This window comes from Cynocephalus volans, chromosome 11 (assembly GCF_027409185.1).
Source record: "Cynocephalus volans isolate mCynVol1 chromosome 11, mCynVol1.pri, whole genome shotgun sequence".
NCBI classification, from domain to species: domain Eukaryota; kingdom Metazoa; phylum Chordata; class Mammalia; order Dermoptera; family Cynocephalidae; genus Cynocephalus; species Cynocephalus volans.
The window spans coordinates 104,364,403-104,380,047 of NC_084470.1; the positions used below are offsets into that span (position 1 = coordinate 104,364,403).

Genomic DNA, 15,645 nt, shown 5'->3' on the forward strand with positions numbered 1-15,645 from the left:
TGACTAGTAGCTATTAGGACATGTGTAGAGAATGGAATTTTTATTCCTTTTTATTCTCTGCATTCTTAATATGAAAATAAAGAGCTATTGTGGTGAATGGAGAGAGTGACTGCCTTAGAGGGACATCACAGTGTGTGTGGTGTGGCTTCTTCATTAATCAGGAGTCATCTCCACTGATAACCTTTGACAGTCCTCCAGGTTTTCCCTTCCATTCGCAGACACAAACAGTAATATGCTTACAGTGAGACCGTTCACTCCTGTGGCATCCCTATAACCTCTCTAAGCTGTCATTGAGAACAAACAGGGGAGGGACAGAATTTTGTTGCACTGATTCTGTTCTTTGGACAGGTGTCTGACATCTGCTTCTTTGGGTTTTACCTTTTACTGGTGTTGGTGCTTTTGTCTGTCAAACCGAAGTATTTTCAAAACTTGAATTGCTTCTATTCTGCAGGTTAATATGGCTCCTAAAGGCCCCCCACCTCCTTTTCCGGGGGTGCCACCCATGAGCTCCCTCGTTGGAGGCCCCATCCCACCACCCATTCGATATGGACCACCTCCTCTCCTCTGCGGGCCTTTCTGGCCTCGGCCATTTCCTCCACCATTCGGTATGATGATTTCAATAGTAGTAACTGACTTGTAAAGCATATTCATCTTTTCTCTCTGTTCCTCGCTAAAACAGTTGCTATTGCAGGGCTTTGCAATACAAGGATAAAGCTGACTGTGTAGATTTTAATTTTGGCTCAAGTTCTTAGGACACATGGAGTGCTACACAGTCTCCCTGTACTAAGATGGCAGTAACTATCTCTTCTAGACAAGAAAAGGAGCTCTTGATGGACAGATATATTATTTCTGCAGCTGTTTATTAAACACTCATGGCTATGTACCAGGCTCTGCAATGGATAGAAAGGTGGTTAAGACACATCCCTGAACTCAAGGTGTCCTGTTGGTCACAGAAACATAGATTCTACAACATAAAGCTTGTGATCACCCATAACAGAAGCATAAGAAATGGGTCACAGAACACAAAAGAAGGAAAGGTTAAAGCCTCACTCCTCACTTGGGAATAGATGAGGAGTTTTGAAAGAGAAGGTAGGATGTAATAGCTATCCAGTGAATGTTGCTGATTTTAATTGGATGAAGCTAGAATGTCTTCTCCAGGAGAGCAAGCACCTTGAATTTGATGGTGTACGTTAGTTCTATGCTGAGCTATTGCATGAATTTTTACAGTAGTACACAATGGGGTTTCATTTCTCTAAATTTCTTTGTTGCAGGGAAGACCTATTTCATAATCTGTCACTTTTGGTATGGTATTATGGTATGTCCAAGTACAAATTGAGCTCTTATGAGAAAAAGAAGGCAAGACTGTATAGTGGAAAGAATGCAGGTGTGGAGCTAGGTACAGCCATGTTTAAATCCTGCCCATGCTCTTTCGTGGCTGGCCGGCCAAAGGCATGTAACTTAAAAATGCTGAGTCTCATTTTGCCTCATCTATAAAACCGGGATGCCACCACTTGACGTTCTAGGGTTGTGAGAAATTAGAGAATATGTTAATGTACATGGAATCATCTTAATTTAGATATGTTCGTAGGTATCTTTACATGACTGAATGTTTGTTTTCCAGGTCCTGGTATGCGTCCACCACTAGACTGAAGAGAATATGCACCAGGCGTTCCACCTGGAAGATGGGACCTGCCTTTTGACCCTTGGGGATTTGGACCAGGACATACACCATTTAGACCTTTTGGCTCTCTTGGCCCGAGAGAGTACTTTATTCCTGGTAGCCGATTACCACCCCCAACCCATGGCCCCCAGGATTACCCACCACCCCCTGCTGCAAGAGACTTACTACCTTCAGGCTCGAGAGAGGAGCCTTTACCTGCCTCTCAAAGCAGCATTTAAGAACATGTATTTCCATTATCTTGTTTTTAGTATGCACCAGATAAATACATAACAATGGTGTTTATAAGACTGTTATGCTAAAAATGTTTAGTAAAAGATCAGTAAACTTTATCTCCCCTCTTGCTGAAGTTCTCTGTAGTAATAGTTAATAAAGATTTGTTTTATTAATATTTCCCAAGTGTCTGTTTCACTTGATTATCATGATACTTGTGACATTTGGGGAACATGTAAATCAAACTCTTCAGAACTAAAGATGGTGACTTGGCAGCACACTCCCTGTTGCTTACTGCTAAGGATTCAACCTATAAGTCACCTGTGAATTCCCTCTGGCAGGTCCAAAACACAACACAGGGATGGGGCCGAGCAACCTCACCAGCCACATGAATCATTCCTTCCCTGGGGTAGAGAGAATGAAGCGAAGCCAGGAGTACTACTTGGGTGGGAAAGTGGACTCCAGCCTCCTGGCCCCCACTGCCTGAGAGTAGTCATCACTCGAGGTTGACACAGGAGCCCCTCTAGACCCAAAATGAACTTGGAGTTATGTCTGTCAGTAGCATGGTAAGAGTTTGCTCTTGTGCCACTTAGTTAGAGACACATTAATCTTTTTCTTCCCTTACAGGAGACAGATTTTGTTTGTTTTGATGGCAGAAGAGACGATTTTGAGAATTATAATGTAGAAGAACTTTTAGGGTTTTTGGAATTATACAATTCTGCAACTGGAGTTTCTGAGAAAGCTCTAGAAAAAACTTCTCTACATGTGCATGTGGAAAACACTCCTGAAGTATCTAAGGAAAATGAACCTGAACCTAAACCAGAAGAAGCTGACTCAGGGGAAAACAAGTGTGTTTCTAGAAAACACTAATGATCTCAAGGAATGGTTTATAGCTGAGGAGAAACATGCAAACAGTCAAATGGGAGATGCTAAGGGAGAGTAGTCTTTGTTTCAACTTCTTGAAGAAATGCTGCAAGATCAATTAAATTTAAACAAAGTGAAAACAACAAAACCAGCAATAGCTCTCAGATTTCCAGTGAACAGGAGAAGATTGATGTTTATAAACTTTTGCAAAAGGACATGACTCTGGAGTTGAAAACCACATTTGGCTCAACTGCTGATGCACTTGTATCTGACGATGAGACAAGCAGACTTTTTACTTGTTTAGAAGATAATTTTGATGAGGAATTAGATGCTGAGTATTACACATTTGAAAAAGAAGAGGAGAATAAAGAAAACTTTGATGAGCTACCATTACTAACCTTTACAAGTGAAGAAGATATGAAAACTCCAATGACGTCTGGAGTTGAGAAATATTCAACAGAGAAAGAGCAGAATTCAAATGGAGAGGATAAGGTTGAGATAACTTTGCCTCCTGCCATCAAAAAGGGTGATAAAACTATACTAACAACTTGGGGGATACTATATTCTCTATTGTCATGGGAGGTGAAGAGAAAACAGGTGTGATGGATTTAGAGTCCTTCTTCAGAGGAAGAAAAGGAAGGTGATGATTCATTCATCCCGAATATCAAACAGGAGACACCAAGATCAGCCATAGAGTATACTGATACTGAAAATGTAGAAGACAGTCTTTTGATTGTAGAAGTCCCTGAAAGAAATAATGGGAAGACCCAGAAGTGGACACAGAATTTTCACATTAGAGGCAAAAGGAGGGAAGTTCAAGAACCTGAGAGGGGCCTGGTACAAAGTGAGAGTGAATTACACGGTGAGAGGCAGGAGGAGATGGCTGTGCACAGCTCTACTCCAGACAGTAACCCTGACTCTTTATTAGCTGCTGAAAAGCATAAAGACACATTAAAATCCACCTCTGGTGACAGAGAAAATGACCAGAAAGGAGCAGCTATTCATGTCTCAGAAGGCACACTCCACGGAGAAAAGCCTGGGGAGCAGATTTTGGAAGATGGCTCAGAGAGTGGATCTGTACATAACGCTGCAGGGAATCAAATGAGTGAAGGAAAGATTAAATGGGAATCCTTGGACATTGTGCCACTTTTGGGAGATAGTCCACATAATGCATCCAGAGACAGTGTGGCAGAAGTGAATGTTTTGGTAAGTGAACCGGAACCACACATGCCTTCAATGGAGCATCAACATGAGGAATTTAAAGAGCAAGTATTTCATAAAACTCAAAATCAGCCTAGATTCTCCTCTTCAAATAAAATCGGTTTGCTGAGAGAACAAAAATCAGAGGCTCCCTCTCTGGGAAGAAGTCTTTCCGAGCAACGAGGAAGAGCTGTGGCCGCTGCAGGCAGCGAGCGAGTGAGTGAGAAGATGAGGCCACTGCGGCAGAGGACAGCGAGGACTCCTCCGGCACGCGGGAGGCAGACCAGACTGACAGCACACGAGGGCCAGGTTCCCATGCGGAAAATCCAGAAGCAGCAGAGGATGACTATCCCCCTGAAGAGCTACTGGAAAATGAAAATGCTGTCACTGCAAAACAGTCTAGAGAGAAGAGCCCTGGGACTCAAGACAGGCAGGCAGACGTAAATGTGCAAGTCACCGAAAGAGCAATTTTAGGAACCATTAATCCTGAGCTGGAAACTGAAGAAAACAAACAAGAAACCAGTATGATTTGGGATACTAAAAGAAAAAGGTGAACCCATGGCCGAAGGAGTAGACACAATAGGCAGGGACCCAGGCGGTATCGTGGTGGGAAAAGAAGAGAGCCCTCTGCTAGATAAGAAAGCACAGAATCCATCTGACATAACTGATTTCCCGAACAAGGAGAAAACTAGGACTCCAGAGCAAGGCAAAGCATTTCAGAATAGAGATGATCTGAAGAAAGACAACCCACAGGAACCCCTCGGGGTTGCAGAGAATCCTGGGGGAGAACTCTTAAAAGAGGACCACGAGGATATAGAGAAATTCATGGACACAGAATACCAGGGGTCTGTTTCTGAAGAACTTGAAGATGACCTGTCCCACTGGACGCCACATACACCTGTAGATGTACACATACATCAGCACAGTGACCATAGGGAGGACTTGCGTATAATAAGCAGCTTCTTTAAAAGAAGAGCAGTGCTTGCAGTGGTTCCAGAAGTACTTCGATGTCCGTGAGCTGGAAGCCATACTACAAGAAATGTCATTAAAGCTGAAGTCAGCACAGTGGGAGAGCCTGCCCGACAATGTAGAAAAAGTCCTAGATAAAGTCTTCCGTGCTTCTGACTCGCAAATTCTGAACGTAGCAGAGAACATGCTCGATACATGTGTGTCCAAGAACGGTGATGTGGGAATGAAGGGAGATAATATATTTGAAGAGGCTGCGGTGCTAGATGACATTCAAGACCTGATCTATTTTGTCAGGTACCAGCACTCTACAGTGGACGAGACTGCCCCACTGGTAATGGCACCACCCCTAGAGGAGGGCTGGTGCAGACCCATGGAAGGTAAAGTACCTGCCTGTGGCCTCGTAGAGCAGGCCTGGAGAAGAAGGTGGGGAAAGGGGTCGCTGAAGTGCCTCATACCTTCTCCATAAAGCTCTGTTCACATATCCAGGGTGCGTGAAGGACAGAGACAACACAAGGGACCACATGTTCCTTCCTGCCTTCTTTTGTTTAGGCTGGAGTATGGAGAAGAATTCCTTACTTTTCCTGGACAGTTGAGACTGATTAACATTTCAATATGAAACTTTATAGAAAGCTAAAGAGAAAGACATAAATAAGAAAATGATATACGAGTTGCACTTGTTAACGAAGTACAGATATCATGTAAAATTCTGAAAGGGCTTTACTGAGTACAATTTCTTATTCGAGTTACCTGCACTCTAACTGATCCTTGCCTGTGTTCCTGCATTTCCCCCAAAGTTCGTCTTTTGTGGATGTCATGTTCTTTTGTGCCTCTTGGCAGCAGTCACTTTCTCCAGTTAAACTAGGGCTCCTGCATCCGATTAATCAAGGGTGGAACCAGTATGAGGAGCCCCTAACACAGCCCTTGACACATAGAAGTCATTCAGTAAGTATTTGCTGAATTGATCCCAAGCCAGTATCCTGATATAAACTTTCTGATTCCTGGTTCCATGCACTGTTCTTTGTATCCAGGATTTTCAAATGGAGGTATTTGAACTGAAGATATAAGTTAGAGTAACAGGAGGACATAAAGCCTCAGAATAACATATTTCCCCAGGATGCCAGTTATTCCTGAGAATTAGGGGAGGAAAACGTTTTTGCATTTAATCAAAGCAGATATATTTGGGGTGGGAATAAAAAATTCAAATGAGTTTTCAGGGTAAATTGTGAGGCGGCAAAGAAATTTGTCTTTGCCATGGATCACATTGCAGCATGCCTTGAGTGTCTTAGGGAAAGGGATGGGTGTACTCTTTTGGCTCCTTGAGATACTTTGAGAATATTTGAAAGACACTTCAGCCACCTGCTTCGTGTGGAATGCCTTCCTCTGTACTAGCTCTGTGAGACAAGCGTGACTGTGCATGTGCATGAAATTCTGTATTACTCTTTATAGAAGAGGCATTTCACACTTTTGCTCTTGATTGAAGTTCCCTTCTACACATTTCTTTGTGTGCATATATGTTGGTTTTCCAAGGGGAGTTAAATTATTGAAGTCCCTACTATAAATCTATTTATTTATGTAATACTAGGGAATACAGGCTTCTTTGTAAGTTGTATTATGTAGATTAGTCATCCTTGAAGTGGAATAAAAGAAACTGAAACTCCTATTTCCCGCCCAGCTGGGCTCCATGTGATGGCCCTGCATGGTGGGCGTGCAGGAGAGAATGCTGAGATGGGGGTGGGCTTGAGGTGCAGATTGGCTGCACAGGTGGTGTCAAGCTGTGCTAGCCTGGTGCACTCTCCTCTTCCCTCCCTGTAGAGAAGCAACCACCACGTGAAGATCTCCCACAAGAGAGTAAGGAAGACCTTAGTATGCAGGGAACTGCAGCGCTCAGCAACTTGGATCAGCCAACAACTGATGACACATGAGCCTCAGAGGTATCACAGAAGCCAGATACTGAGAACAACTTAGACCCAGGTAAAACGTGCTCATTTTTCTCCACAAAGTAGAGGCACGTCATAGAGAAAATCTTCTAGGAGATTTGTAGTCAAAGGTGGGAAATAGAGGGGAAGATAATGCAGATACATAAGAGGTGTGTGTGTGTGTGTTTTTTTTTTAAGAGATCCCAGAGCTAATTGAGAGAAAGGCAGGAGTTTAAAAATATGGTGTGAGGAAAGTCAAGACAGACTGGTTGGGCTCCCTCACCTCGTACCTGGCTGACCACAAGAGCATGTCTGTTGTAAATACGTTAACTGCACATGTGCGCCAAAGTGTTCCTTGGCTCTCTGACTCGCACCCATGTGTTAATTGGCTATCTGACTCTAGTATAAAAGACAATGGCTCTGATCCATGAGGGGCTGAGCTCGCATCTGAATAAAGCATGTCATCCTTGCCAATGGCTCCCAGGATCTTTCCAATTACCTAGCTCATGACCTGCATATGAGGGGTCTGTGCCCTGTCTGCACAGGATGGGTTTGAAGGATCTGTGACTCAGTCTAGCAGGTGGAAATAAAAAATAGGAGAGGCCAGGGGCCATAACTAACCTACAAACCAATGTTTGGCTATCACTAACCTGTGTAGATCATTTTAATCTAAAGTATTATTCTTAAAAGGACTTATACTCTCAAATAGTAGTTTTCAACCAAAACAATAGCATCAGAAACTCTGGTGATGGGAACCAGCAGTCTGTGTCTAACAAGCCCTTCAGCAAGTTCTTGCCTGATGCTAGTTAGAGTTTGAGAACCACTGCTCTAAACCTCAAGAATTCTGTGGTTTTTTTCCCACCTTAACCCCCTTTTCCATAAATAGGATACAATGTAGTACAGTTCTTTTTCTGATTTGCTACCTAGACATGGTAAAACCAAAAAAAAAAAAAAAAAAAACAGGACAAACTTTAAAATACAGGGAAGGGTCCAGGTATCTGTATACTATGTGCTCATAGGAAGTAGTCAGAACTTTGCAGCATGTGACAGTCCGTTGTAGGCTGTCATTTGTCATTGCAGCACACAGTAAACTTCCAGTGGGAGATGAGAAAGTTTAAAATATTTTTTTAAAAACTCAATAATGGTATCAACAGCTTTCTAATGCTTGCATAGCTCACATTTAACCAGTGAATCAGAGAACAGCTGATTGTGTTATTTTGTCTGTCCAGTACGGGGGCATGATGACATTGTTACTGTTTTTTGTGTTTTTAGAGTTTCTGATCTCTGAGCACAGGTGCAGCATTACCCAGTGACACTGCAGGGCTGGGAAGCACTGGGCTGACACCTGCCCACCCCTGGCACACACACAAAGTATAGGAGGTCACAGCAGGGAAAGGAATAAAGCTAATTTGCAAAGGAATGACATCACAGAGGCCCCCCCATGTTCCAGAGGACATTGCATTCATATATAATACTCTCTACTTCTAAACTTGTTTAACTCAAAATGTTCTGCTGCTGAAGATGAGCTATGCACATTAAGACTTGTTACTCTCTTGCTCCGAAACTTTCAGGATTACGCAAAGTTCTGCTTCCAGAGTTAACAAATACTTTGCCCTATCTTTTATGTCCCACCACAAAATAACATCATTAACCTTCACAGGCAAGTCTTCCTAAATGCGTCTCCGTGCATTGCAGGCACTGAGGTGCTGACTTGATTGGGAAAACTTCACCAGAGGTTTCATAGATCCATAGTGGGTGGAACCTTCAGGTTGGGAGGGACCTTAGAGGCAACTAGTCCTACCCCTCACTAATTGATCAGCATTTTGGACTCCTAGCTGTTTGTAAGACATGCCCCAGGCTCATATAACACATACTGAATCCCACGCCCCCACCGCCTCCTCACGTGGAGATACTTTCAGGTGTAAGTATCTACCACTTCCTCAGAGGCCTGAGGCAGTTCTCTGCCCTGTAAGCGATTCCCTTTGGTCTCTCTTGGTATTTACCCTCTTCTCTTTATGGAGCTGCCATTCATTCACAGAGAGGATACTTACTGCACACCTGCCGGGTGCCAGACCCTGTGGTGAGCACGAGTGCATTCTGCCTACATCTGCAAGCCAGGACGCACTCTTTTTCACTCCTCGTTTTTCTGAAGTTTTTACTAATTTGCTTCACCAGCACTAAACAAATGTTTGTTGAATGTGACTGTCTATATGGAGAAAGCTTAAAATTCTTGTTTTTCTCAATTCCCATGAGTAAATACTCCTATTGTTCCCATAGTGGTTGTGTTGCCAGGGAGGTGATGGGGGACTGGTGGGTGTAGGGTGGGTTGGAGATTGTAAAGCTACACAACTATGCCAGTTGTTGGGTTAAGGCAATAGCTACACTAATTGTATGGCTAGGCATTTCCTAATTAAAGCAAAAACATTTCATTATTTTAGTTATACTAAGTTTCCATTTTGTATTGTCAAGGCTAGGGCTCAGACCATTCAAACCCATTGTACAGACTGGATCATAGACCCCTCACATGCAGGTCCATGCTAGGTAATTGGGAAAGATGCCAGGAGCCATTGGCAGATGACACGAGCTCAGTCCTCAGCAGTAGCAGTAGCAGCTTACAGCAGCAGCGGCGGTCGCCTCTCAGGGCATCCCAGGGGCACTGGCAGCAACAGCCTCCAGCAGCAGTAGCGGCCTCCCCCTGGCCCCGCAGGGGCATTCCGGGTTGGGGGCCCCCCCCCGTGGATCAGAGCCTCTTGTCCTTTATACTTATGTCCATAACCCAGGACACCTGGATGCACATATGCAATTACATTGGACAATAACCAAGGAATACCTGGGTGCACGTGCATATTTACATCAAATGCTCAGCAAGATTCTGAACATTTGAGGGGCCCTGAACATTTTCCTATATTTTCCCAACGGAGATATGTTCATTTTATAATTAAAGGGTACGAAGGCTCCAATGGGGATTCTAAAGATTTTTCCTCTGTGCAATTGTCTTTAGGAGAAACACTTACTCAAGGCACAGTGTCTAATACTTACTGCATACTCAGTAAATATTTAAACTGAAGAGAATCCTTATTCTAAAGTGTAAAATAAAATACTTGTTTTCCCCTCAATTTAGGGGAAAAACAATAGAAGGCACTAACAATAGAAGGCACTCCTGTCACTGCTGTTGATGCAAGAAAGCAACTAGAGACAAATGCTGAAGAGCCAGCAAGTGTTAATCCTTTGAAAAACACAATTCTTTCACTATTTTCATACATGGATTTATTTAACTAAGAGAGCAAGTTTGATACATACAGTTTCTTATAAACACAGTAGAATGTTGATTATTACAGTTTTTAAGTTGATTTTGAGCATGAGCTGAAGACCTTAAAATATCTTTATGAAAATGCTACTGATCCTTTGAAGATAGCCCCTGAAATGAGCCATAGGTGTATGGCTTTGATGGGTTCCTAGTTCAGCACAAGAGGAGGATTTGCTGCTTGCCAGGGCTGGGCACACGTGTAAGAAATGGTTCTTCCCCTCAGGGATCTTTCGGTCTAGCTGGGAGATAAAGACAATCACTTGAAACATAATATGATACAGGCAGAAAGAAGTATTTACCTGAAGGTAGAACAGTATATTGAATAAATTGGATCATTGTGGTGGGACGATGCTGAGACAGGCTTGAAGCAGAGTCAAATGGGAGTTTGACATGTAGTTTGTGGTTGAATAGAAGGGCTGGGGGAGGGAGACGGGGGCAGCATTCAGCCAGACAGGAAATTACATGTTCAGAGAAATGGAGGCCTGAAGACGAGGTTACTTGATGAAGCCAGGGGAACGTGGGTGGTTGGTGGTGGTAGTGTGTGGGACCAGAGGGGGATGGTCTGTGAAGGGAGGCAGGGTGAGTCATGTGTGCCGTGAAGAGTGGCATTAGGCCACTCATTTTAAGTGGGAAAGGGATTGGTCAGATGTGTTTCTTAGAAATAGTCATTTTGGCAGAATGTTTATTCAGATTGATCTTTCTGAAGAGAGTCATGACCCAAATGAGGCATTTAATCTGTTTAGAAGTTTATCTAAGCTTTTTAGGATTTAGCTCCCCCTTGTGGTATTTGCGGAAATTGGACATTTCTTTAGAAAATTATGGAAATGTACAAGCTTTCAGAAGTTGAAGGCTAGGGCCGGCCCGTGGCTCACTCGGGAGAGTGTGGTGCTGAGAAGTTGAAGGCTAAGTTGCCTTTAGGGCTGTGGAGAAAGTATCCTTTTCAACAAATGTACAGTATTTTCCTCTAGGTTTTATTATTGCAAGATATGTATAGGGAAGAGGGTTTTTGTTTTTTGTAGTTGCTGTTATCGTTCTATAAAATGCATGGGTTTTGAACCAGGATGATCTGGTTTCCAATCCCAAAGCCATCATTTAGAAGTTTGGTCAAATCACGAAACTTTGAATCTCAGCTTCCTCATCTGATAAATGAAGACAAACCCTACAGCAGTTGTTGTGCAAACTCAATGATTAGACAATGTTAAGTGTGGTGCAGTGCCTGGAATTTCATAGGATCCCGTTCTCCACCTGATTCCCACTTGCAGGGCTAGAGGGCAGTGTAAAAACATTGAATACCTGGGGAATTCAGGAGAAAGACCACCAAGATGGGAAAGATGGAGAAAATAATCAAACCCTTTTTCAATTTTCTCCATGGTCGTGGTGGTAGCAGCCGCCTGGATGAAGGTGTGTGTGATCCATGCAGTTAGCATGATGAAATCTTCAGTGATGGAGGCAGTCTCAGAACTCAGAATTTAATTATCAGAATGAATCGTCATCACTTGAAAAAGTTATCCACCTCCAGATGTGGGGAAGATTCTTTTTTATTGTATGTCTAGATATGAACAGTGCCCTCTTGTAGGCCTGTGTGACACGATGCGTTGTAGGACACGTCTGTGATTGGTTGTGACAAGGGAAGACACAGCCATGAATCGTAAGATAGAAGTGCTGGCTCCGTGTTACAGATGCTGATGTGAAAGGGATTGTCAAAAAAGGATTTTGATGGCCCAATATGTACAAGACATTGTGCTAGTAACAAAAGATTCCAAGAGGTATAAAGCATAATTCTGATTTTTGAAAGGCTTAAGAAAATGTCTTAGCAAATATCTACAAAAACCGGGAAATGTGAAGAATATGGGAAATAGTTTATCTTAAATGTCCAATAGATCATGTAGATAATTACTCGACAGGGCTTAGGGAGTAATGGGATGCTGATGTGATTGGGAAACCTGCACCAGAGGTCAGATTCATTGATCAATATTTAGTAAAACCTTATGTAAGAGGTCTCAGAAGGCTACTAGTCCAACTTCTCACTAGCTGCAGTTATTTCTTCTACTCCAGCCCTGACAAGTGATTTTTAGTTCTGTGCATCATCAGTTCCTGGTAGAGCCACCTACATTCCAAGGCTACGCACTCCTCTGCTGGTTAGTTCATTCTTATATTGACTCCAAATTTTCTTCCACATGATTTCCTCTTTAGAATCTAATTCCCTTTTTACATAGTGAGCCCTTAAACATTTGAAGTCACATCTTAATTTTTTTAGCGTCTTATCATGGGACATTTCAAACATGCTAAAGCAGAGAAGCCATGGGCCCATCATCCAACTTAACAATAATTCCTTAATATCACCCAATATTTGGCATATTTAAAATCCCTTTTCCTCCTTTTTTTCCTGCCTCCATTTTTTTTAACTTTGGTAAAATATACATAACATAAAATTTACTCTCTTAACCATTTTGAAGTGTGCAGCTAAGTGGTATTAAATATATTCATAATATTGGTAACCATCATGCTCTCCTTTTAAAAATTGTTCTTGTTCAAATTAGGATCCTTCTGAGGTCCTGGTGTTGTAATAGATTGATATGTATCTTAACTCAACTTTAATCACATATAAATTACATATAATTAAAATGTACCTATTGATATAAGTAATTACCCTACACAGGTATTGCTTAAAATTCAGCCCAGAACTGAAGAACCCCTTGCAGAAGTCTGAAACTCTGTTCCTTTGTAGTCCTATCTTTCTGTTGCCTTTCCCTGTGTATTTCAGGTACCTTAGTCTCCCCAAACTCCGATTGCTGCCTCCACACTGGGATTGATGTATTCTGCCTGCGTTTTCCCTCCCTGCACTGAGGTCTAGAAAGTGCCTCCAGGGAGAAAGCTGGGTGGTCCCAGGGCTTGCCAATTTGTTTTCTTTATCTCAGGGATCACAGGTGTCCTGCCTGTTCTCTATCTGAAAAACAGTTGTTTTCATATATTTTATCAAGTTTTCTAGTCACTTTCAGTCGGAGGATTGAAAGTAGTTAGATGCAAATTCAATTTTGTTTGGCAAGAATCAGGAAACATTTAACATCTGGGTGTTACTCTTTTACTTTTTTTTTTTCTGATGTCAATCATCATCGGTGACATTAACTAGACCTGTCACTATATTACAGGCTGCAAAATGATGATAGTCTCATTGTATTGTTCCTTCTTCATTTAAAGTCTGGGACAATTCTACAAAGAGAAACTACGATCAACTATTCTTTACACTGAGATTTGGTATGTATAGTTAAGGCAGGGTAATTATTTTTTTTTCTTAACTTAAACGGTTTTCAAAACAATGAGTTGTCTTTCCAGCATTATCCAGTGATGCCCAAAAGGTGGTTTTGTTTGTTTTTTCTTATGTTTATTTTGTTGTTATGGATTTAAAAATCTTTGGTGTGTTTCAGTCCAATCAAGGATATTGATCATTCTTAGTGATGCTCAATTGCTCTCATCTTTGGCTACTGCGAGACTCCTCAGCTTGGCTCTTGGGACCTTTTTTGTCACCATCTACTGGTCATTGTAACCTTTCTTGCCTCCTAGCATGACAAAGTGATCACAGCTCATCTTGTACATTTCCTACCAAGATCTTGAAGGAACTGTTTCTCTAAACAGCCCTTGTTCCTTTTAATGGATAATTGTATTTAGAGACTACATTCTGGTGCTGAGATTGCTTATTGCTTTTGAGTTGGCCATCATTTCTAGGCCTTTTCAGAGGACAAAGCTAGGAAATATGTGGGATTTTTTATGTGAATATTCATCAGAATGTCATATGGTTACTCCCAATCAAAATTCAGGATGCCAGAGAGATTTTTCTTTCATCTAACATTTGTTTTTCCTCTGATGATGGAAATCCCAGTTTTCAATGACATCAACATATATTTACCTTATTTTACAATAGTCATATGAGCATTAAAAATACACATATCAGCACTACCACAAACAGTAATTGATTGAAAATATTTTAAGACTGTTTAGCAGTTCCTTTGTCTTTAAGGTATATCCCACTAGGGTGACTTTGAAAAACACTCTTTTATGTGGTCTTGCTACCAACTTGATACATAGGTGGTTTCATTTTTCTTTCAAGTTTTAGAGCCTACTTTTAAAGGTTTTTGTTTGTTTGTTTAATAATTATCTAAGATGTTTACAGGATCCAAAGTCAATTTGTAAAACAAGGTGTATTTGGAGAACTCTAGCTTTTGTCCCAGTCCCATTCAGTCTGTTCTAACCCTTCTCTATAGGTAACTTTTAAAATTAATTTTAAAATAAGCAAATGATTTCCATATCCAGCCATGATAGCTTTATAACTACTGGCTTTACCCTCCCAAATGAAACTACTAAAAAGAAAATACCAGGCAAAATAAATAACATAACATTTTTTCAGCCACTGGACATCAGGCAACAAAGGACAGTAATGTCTGAATGATAAGGAAAAAATGCTGTGAGTACAGTTGTCCCAGCTTACAGTGTTAAGAACGTTCCCAGGCTGTGGCACAGAAGGGAAGAACCAAGTGGAGCCAGTGGACACCCTGAGCTGAGAGAGTGGTCAGAGTCCATAGAGAAGAGGGCAGCTGGAATTCACAGGATGGAGAACCAGGAGGAGAGAGCTACATGCCGAGAAAACTCTGGAGATCCATTAAGAGTCCCCTTCATTCATCACAGTATCGATCAGCTCAAGAGTATGACAAAACTACTGGAAGTCCGAGCTGTGGGACACTTTTAAGCAACTAAATGTAACTGGAGAGTAGAGACAGTACCTATAAAGCTATCGTGGCTGGATATGGAATCCAACCTACATGTAACTGGGATCCCTGTAGAAGAGGAGAAAAGAGGTATTCAGAAAAATATTTGAAGGAAAAATGGCTGAAAGACTTCCAAAATTTATGAAAACTATAAACCCATAGATCTAAGAAGCTCAATGAAACCCAAGCACAAGACGCATGAAGAAAACTACACCAAGGTTTATCATAATCAAATTGCTCAAAACAAGTGATAAAGAGCAATCTCAAAAACAGCCAAAGAAGAAAGACATTTTACATAGAGAGGAACTAAGATAAGGATTACTTTGGATTTCTCGTCATAAACAAGGCATGAGAGAATACAGTGGAGTAATATCTTTAGTATATTTGAAGAACGATATTATTGACCTAAAGTATCATACCCAGTGAAATATCTTTCAAAACCAAAGTTGAGACAAAGAATATTACAACATCTAATAGTGGAAAGAATTCCGTAGCACACTTGCCATAAGTAATGTTAAAGGACATATGGGGCAGTCACCAAGAAAAAAGAAATGTTAAAGGAAGTTCTTTAGGCATAAGGGAAATAACAACAGATGGAAGTTATGGAGCTACACAAAGGAGTGAAGAATGCCGGAAATGAGGACCACATGGGTAAATATATAAAACCGTTTTCATATTATTTAAATATCAGTGTAAATGGGATTTAGAAAATACATAAAAGTAAAACATATGCCCATA

At 41.5% G+C, this 15,645-nt stretch overlaps 2 pseudogenes; one reads left to right on the forward strand and one right to left on the reverse strand.

The window, feature by feature from the left end:
• LOC134390527 (ski oncogene-like) overlaps positions 1-15,645 on the reverse strand; it is a 65,016-nt pseudogene that overhangs the window by 563 nt on the left and 48,808 nt on the right.
• LOC134390878 (transport and Golgi organization protein 1 homolog) overlaps positions 2,253-15,645 on the forward strand; it is a 45,879-nt pseudogene continuing 32,486 nt past the window's right edge.